The sequence below is a fragment of the Mesoplodon densirostris genome, chromosome 6, assembly GCF_025265405.1.
Source record: "Mesoplodon densirostris isolate mMesDen1 chromosome 6, mMesDen1 primary haplotype, whole genome shotgun sequence".
In the NCBI taxonomy this organism is placed as follows: Eukaryota; Metazoa; Chordata; class Mammalia; order Artiodactyla; family Ziphiidae; genus Mesoplodon; species Mesoplodon densirostris.
Genome location: NC_082666.1, coordinates 47,044,439 through 47,052,014, shown reverse-complemented (window position 1 = coordinate 47,052,014; position 7,576 = coordinate 47,044,439). Strand labels below are relative to the sequence as shown.

General features: G+C 47.4%; 1 protein-coding gene across 1 annotated transcript in view; it reads left to right on the top strand.

Annotated features, from left to right (window-relative positions):
* The first annotated feature begins 313 nt into the window (after positions 1-313).
* Positions 314-7,576, top strand: part of ACO1 (aconitase 1) — a 59,704-nt gene continuing 52,441 nt past the window's right edge. Inside the window, exon 1 of the mRNA XM_060101886.1 lies at positions 314-422. The gene's annotated coding sequence lies outside the window, so the exon portion shown is untranslated. The remainder of the gene's footprint in view (positions 423-7,576) is intronic.

The window sequence follows — 7,576 nt, the reverse complement described above, 5'->3', positions numbered from 1 at the left end:
CTTTGCAAGGCATTAAGGTGGCGATGGGGTGAGGGCAAAAGGGAGAGAGAGGAGGTGACCACACGTACCGGGGTGCCAGATAGGGAAGCCTCCAGCTTGACGGCCAAATCATTTTAAAAAGCGGCATTTTCCCCTCGCCCCTTAGGCTCCCCTCCTAGCGAGCTGGACAGTCACACTCCACGGCCCAGAGTGAGCGAGTCCCAGGCCTGGGCCCGCAGGGGAGGAGCCTGCCGCTGGCCCCTAGCAACCCTCCCTCCCTCGGGGGGCGGGCGCAGACCCCGCCCCACCCCGGCTCCGCCCCTCGGTCGGTGGCCCCGGGGCGACAAGGGGAGGAGCTCGGCAGCTGGAATCGAGCAGCGCAAGGGATCGTGCCCCGCAGCCTGGTCCCCGGCCGCCGGTCGGAGCCTGCAGTGCAGTTTGCGGTGAGTGAGTACGTCGCGGCCCGACCGACGTCCGGCCCCGGGCGGGAGCGCCGGCCGCCCTGGCCCCGGCAGGGTGGGCGCGAGTCCGCGGCGCCCCAGGCACCTTCCCTGAGCCTGGACTGCCCGGACTGCGGCGCGCCGGGCGGCCCGGGGCGGGGATCCGGGGAAGGCCGAGGGGAAAATCGGGGACTAGTTCCTGGGGACTGACCCCTTCGCCCTGTCCCCAGCCTGTGCTGAGCCGAGGACAGGTCTCGGGGACTGGAAATGGCTCTCCTAGGCCTTCTTTGTCTGGGCTGTGCGGGCCGCCCAGAGTCCACACTGAGACTGTTCCGGCCGACTGAACTGGGGAGTCCTAACCTCAGGGAGGGTGTGCAGGCCTCACCGGGGAGTCCTCGCCGAGCTGGGGGTGGCAGGATAGGGAAATCCTCAGAGGTTCTGACAGATCGGGGAAAACACAAGTGGTAAGGGGAAAACGGAGTGTGGGGGAAGAGACCCTCGGTGGAAGGGGTGGGGATAGAGCCCATCCTAATAGATTCAGAGATCCAGGAAGGAGCACGGGCTGCCTTTCCTAATTCAGCCAGCACACCAGAATGGCACATCTTCCTTCCTGCCACATACCTAACCCTCCTTACAGCGGGGTGTGTGTGTGTGTCTTGCGGGGATGGGGATAGGGAGTCGGGGACAGCCTCTAGGATAGCAGTTCTCAAACTTTTCTGGGGGCGGTGCTCAAAAACCCCTTTACACTCTTAAAAATTAGTATACTAAGGAACTTTTATGTGGGTTATATATTTCAATATTTGCCAAATATAACTAAAACTGAGAATATTTTACTATATTTAGTAATGCATTTAGACATAATAGTGGACCTATTATACAGAACATATTTTTATGAAAATAACCATCCTTTTCAAAACAGAAAGTTACTGAGAAGAGTGGCATTGTATTAATTATATTTTTGCAAATCTCTTTAATGTCAGGTTTAATAGACAGCAGCTAGATTCTTTTTTTGTTTTTCATTTGCTTTTTCATCAGCTAGATTCTTTTTTTTTTTTTTTGCGTTACGCGGGCCTCTCACTGTTGTGGCCTCTCCCCCTGCAGAGCGCAGGCTCCGGACGCACAGGCTCAGCGGCCATGGCTCACGGGCCCAGCCGCTCCGCGGCATGTGGGATCCTCCCGGACCGGGGCACGAACCCGTGTCCCCTGCATCGGCAGGCGGACTCTCAACCACTGCGCCACCAGGGAAGCCCTCAGCTAGATTCTTATATCTGCTTCTGCATTCAGTCTGTTGCAGTATTACATGTCATATAGCCTCTGGAAAACTCCACTGTGTACTCTGGAAAATGTGAGAGTGAAAATGTCAAATAGCATCTTGGCATTGTTACGAAAGTGGTTTTGACTTTGTGGATCCCTAGAGTCCCCTGCACCACACTTTGAGAGCCACTGGTGTAGGAAATGATTCAGAGGCTGAAATCATTGGGCCTGCTTCTTGTTTGTGATCCTTCCTCTGAATGGGAACACACACCACACCATGCATGGATGGTTAACCTCTGGTAGTTGCAACCAAGCTTGACGTCACTCTGGAAACCAAGAACTAGGTCCCCACATAAGGCATGATGAGCCCTGCTGGCCTCCTGAAAACTGGCAAGGCTCTCAGATGCCTTTGGTTATTTCTGTCCCTGCAGAGGTGACCTGTGCATGAGTCCAGACTGTAGCAGTGATGTGGCACACAGGACCCACGCATTCAGAGGCGTGCCCATGGGGACCCCATGCCAAGTGTGGAGGGGTTTGTGCGAGAGTTTGCAAGTGTTTGAGAAGTGATTTGCAAAAGAATAGGGAGGCGTGTTGTTGCCTTCCTGTCCTCCATGATCATTTCTGTTTGTGGTTGAGCAGCCTTGAGTTTATTGGAATACGACTGGTGAATAAGAGCACCCAGCCTTGGTGCTCTTTCACTTTCCACTTTCAGAGGGGTGTCCCTGTGAGTGGCCCTTCCTCAGCCTCTGCCAGAGCCCAGTGTCCTGCATGCTGCTGTGTGGTAGGTGGGATCACTCACTGGATTACTTCCGTGGCTCCTTGTTCTGTCAGCACAAATTCCAGATAGAAATTACATACACATTTAGCCTTATAAATGTTTGGAAGACAGACATACCAAACTATCAACAGTAGCCAGTTCTGGACAGTGGAGTCAGAAGGAAGGCAGGGAACTTATCTTTGTTACTCTTTGTGGTAACATATGTCTGCCTGCCTTGCAGCATTCATGTATTGCTTTTACAACCTGAAAACAAAACAAAAAACTAAACTCCCAACAACCTATACTTTTTTAAGGAAGATAGGATTATTTCTGTTAGAATGTTACCATCACTCCCTCTCTCCTGATAAAACAAATTACTGCATCCTATTTCTAAACTAGTATATATGATACTAGTATATATTAACTCAAAATAATATTGAGAGAGCCCTCTCAGATCAAAGCATTTTACTGAACAATATTTGTTTGACGTAAGCCCCTGTCCAAGGTTAGAAGCACCAGATCAGACTTTTTTTAAATTTTTGAATTTTATTTTATTTATTTTTTTATACAGCAGGTTCTTATTAGTCATCCATTTCATACACATCAGTATATACATGTCAATCCCAATCGCCCAATTCATCACACCACCTCCCCCCGCCACTGCTTTTCCCCCTTGGTGTCCATACGTTTGTTCTCTACATCTGTGTCTCTATTTCTGCCCTGCAAACTGGTTCATCTGTACCATTTTTCTAGGTTCCACATATGTGTTAATATACGATATTTGTTTTTCTCTTTCTGACTTACTTTACTCTGTATGACAGTCTCTAGGTCCATCCACTCAGATCAGACTGTTTTCTAATGGACTATTGTGCAGCCCTTAAACTGATGTTGTAAAACGCTGTTTCATGAAATGTCATGAAGTAGTTTTAAAATTGAAAAACATGTTACCCAAGACTGTTTCTCTGTGATACTACTGTGACGAGGAGAGAAAGCATGTGCGTGTATGTACAAATGTGCACACGCGTGGACAGAGGCAAAGCATGTGCCAAACGCTGGGTGGCTTTTCTCTTGGTGGTGGGGTACAGTGGGTTTTTAATTCTCTTCACTTTGCTTATTAATATTTTCTAGCAAGTACTAGACAAGTATTAAAATTGACTTGACCGGACTTCCCTGGTGGCGCAGTGGTTAAGAATCCGCCTGCCAATGCACGGGACACGGGTTCGAGCCCTAGTCCGGGAAGATCCCACATTCCGCAGAGCAACTAAACCTGGGCGCCACAACTACCGAGCCTGTGCTCTAGAGCCCGTGAGCCACAACTACTGAGCTCCCGCGCCACAACTACTGAAGCCTGCGCACCTAGAGCCTGTGCTCCACAACGAGAAGCCCGCGCACCACAACGAAGAGTAGACCCCCCTCGCCGCAACTAGAGAAAGCCCACGCGCAGCAACGAAGACCCAACGCAGCCAAATATAAATAGATTAAAAGAAAATTTTGACTTGACCAAAAATAACCCCTACAGTTATTTGTACATTGAGGGCAACATAGTTGGCTTCGTTTTTCTTAGACTGACTTACCACCAACTTGGCCAGTAGCAGACCCCTGCTACTCCCTTCCTCCCAGTGGGAAATGGAGAAAGAAGTATGAAGCGAGAGGCATGGGGAACTGAAAACAGCCCTTAGTTATGTTGTGAAGTGTCTACTTCCGCCTGTGGAGTCAGCTCCAGCCTCAGCCCTGCCCCTTCCCTCCAACTGACCTAGAGGTTAGAATGTTCTTATCAGATCAGCACCATCACCTAAGAAGCCATCAGCTGACCATCTCCCCAGACTGAATGGCCTTGATTTCTTTTTTAGCCATTTTTAATGGAAAATTGCAGACATCCAAAGAAGTGGAGAGTATAAAGCCCCCGCTTCAACAATTATGAACATTAGCATTTGACCAATCTTGTTTCATCTAGACCTTTCCTTAAACTCACTTCTTTTTTTCCCTCTTCCAGGAGTTAGCATCTTCATTTTCAACTGTATAAACTAACAAAGTATCTTTGTTGTGTCTTTTAGTAACAAGCATGTACTAACTGCTGTAACAAAATCTTAAAACTCTTCTGTCCTAATGTCAGCACAACCGAACCCCCGGGCGGACTTCGAACACTTGCTGTGTGGTCCCCCTTCTCTGCTTCTGCATTTCCTCTCCTCTCTGCCTTCTAGGCTAAATCAGTCTTCCCTCTTTCCTTCTTCCAATTCTCCTCTGTTAAGCCTTTCTCAACTCCCCAAGTTATAGCTGTCACTTTCCTCTGACCTCTCTTATGACCCTTAGCATATTATAGTTCTTTGCGAGCTTATCTCAGTCTCCTTAGATCATAATCTTCATGTAAAACAAGATTTTCCTTATCTCCCTTTCTCCTATGCTACTTAAAAATGCTTAATGCAAAGAAGATGCTCAAGAAACAGATGCTAAATTAATTTAAATTGATTAAGTTCATTGGAGAAAAATTTTGATTACAAAAGAAGTGCATTATGTTCAAAGGAAAAATTTCAGATATTGCCTAGGACCATGAACATTTTATCTCACCTGCAAGATTTTTAAAGATGTTAAAGTACTGCAACAAAAAGAATCTTCAATTTGAGCCAGTATAAAGAAGACATCTTTTTTTTTTTTTTTTTTTTTTTTTTGAAGAAAATGGTCTTTATGGTCTGTTGTCATTTTTTTCACATATATCTGGAGCGTTTTGTTTAGGTCTTCTCTTATTCTAGAATGCTTTTTTTCCCTTGGTAGGGAAGAGTGACTGACAACATTCAGAATATCTATTATGTTTTAAGATGTAGGTTTAAATCTTCAGTAGAAGAAACTGGCTATGTTTAGGGTCCACACGCCCCATGAAGTAAGTTGGTATCAATCTCATGAATTACGGCAGCTCACAGGTATAGAGTTGTTCCCAGTGTACACCATCTCTTCATCTACTGCCTCCTTTAATTATCACAGTGGCCCTTGTGAGCTGGGCAGGGCGGTGCAGGGCAGCTATTGTTGCCTTAAACCTGCAAAGAAGTAAACTGAGGCTTAGGCAGATAGAGTGAATCTTGTCTATGGCAGAAAGTGGCAGAGTCTGATTTTAAGTGTAGATTGGAAACCAAAGGGCTTTGGGATTGGATGTTGGGAACATGCAAAGACGGGAAACTCTCTCTCTGAGCACTACATATATTTGGGAGCCAGACCAGGTTCTCGAAGTAAGTATGTATATCCCACTGCGTAGAACTACCAAAGTGATATCACACTCTCTGAACCAATCACTTCCCAGATTCCTCAGGTTCTGCTTTAGTCTTTGTTGTAGAAGTTAATCCACTTTCTGATGAATTGGCAAGGTTGCTGTGCGTGCGTGTTGCTGGGGTTCTCTCTCATTCTCTTTTCGTGACTTAAGGAGAACTCTGGGGAAGCCCATCTTTGAACAGTGTGAATTGCCTGAGCTGTTGCTCAGACTGATGTGAATGGAACAATTAACTATTCCTTAACCTCGTCATCCTTTCATGACCATTACTGTAAAATTACAAAGCAAATTGTATACATTGTGGCCTAGTTCATGAAGAAGACATGTTGGTCGAGGAAAGTGTCCTCCTACAGGATTACCAGGTTTGAATTTTTGGTTGAGAAGCGGAGAAGTCAACGAATCATTGTGGACAGTCGGTTACACGCAAGAGCTATGCAGATACGCGCAGGACAGTTCTATAATAGTGGTGGGATAAAGACCAGCCTCCAGACTGGTCTTAAGAATTGCTGTGTTTCATAAAAGCCTTATTTGCTTAGATAAGGAATCAGTTACATTTTAAGGGTTGGTGATGCCTGGTGATGGGTTTTTGAAATCAACCCATACTTTAAAAGTTATCTGTCATACAAATTTTGACAAAATCAAGGATATTTTAAGGGAAATTAGAGGTTGACTATCTAGTCCTCGCATATGTACCTTAGAGTTTGAAGATTGTTTTAAAGTGCGATTTAACTTTTTTAATCCATTTGGTTAATGTGGGTTTTTGGATGAGGAGTGGCTATAAAATGCTATGCCTACTTGGAAGAAGCAGGCTGTGAGGAAGTTGGCCCTGACATCAGGGGCCCTGGGTTTCACTCCCAATCTGGCCACTTACTAGCCACAGGGCATTGGCAAGTTACCCTCTCTGATCCTCAGTCTTCTCGTCTGTATAATGGGATGGTAGTCCCTATCTCACAGTTGCTGAGGGACCATATTAGACAATTTGGATAAGGTATCTAGCATTCCATGGGCACTCAGCACCTATCAGCAGGCTGCACTGCCTATGGAGTGATATAGCACTCATGGCAGAATGCCTGTCCAAACTTCTCTCAGCCCAGACCTCCTGAGCTCCTGGCGCATATATGCTGCTGCCTGCTGTTCCTCTTCATCCCAAATTCCCCATGTCTAAAACCGACATCCCGGTTCCCATTGTGGTCATTGGCTCTGCCAGTTTGCCCAAATGAGGAACACAGGAGCTATCCCAGATCTCTCTTTCTTCCTCACCCACCCTCAGTCCATTCTCGTTTCTTAACTCTCCCTGGGATCTATTGCCCCTGCCCCCTTCTTCCGACTTGATGACTGTAATAGCACCATAACCTGCCTCCCTGACACCAATCTAGCATCCTTCCCCCGAGTCAGCTCTTACCACTACCAGAGTGATCTCTGAAAATCAAATCAGGTCTTGAAGATTCCAGCTTAGAATCTTTTAATGTGCCTCCTTGTCTTCAGGATAAATCCGAGCCTTTCTGCGAGGTCCCTCATGATGTGGACCCCACCCCTCCCTTTCCTTCTCCTCTTACCCTGCCCGTTGTGAACCCTGTCCTTCGTCCACATGGAACTGCTTTACAGCTCCCACAGGATCACACTTCCGCACCTTTTTTTTTTTTTTTTTTTTTTGGTGGTACTCGGGCCTCTCACTGCTGTGGCCTCTCCCGTTGCGGAGCACAGGCTCCGGACGCGCAGGCTCAGCGGCCATGGCTCACGGGCCCAGCCGCTCCGCGGCATATGGGACCTTCCCGGACCGGGGCATGAACCCGCGTCCCCTGCATCGGCAGGCGGACTCCCAACCACTGCGCCACCAGGGAAGCCCTTCCGCACCTTTACATGTGCTGTTTTCTCTGCCCGGAATATTTT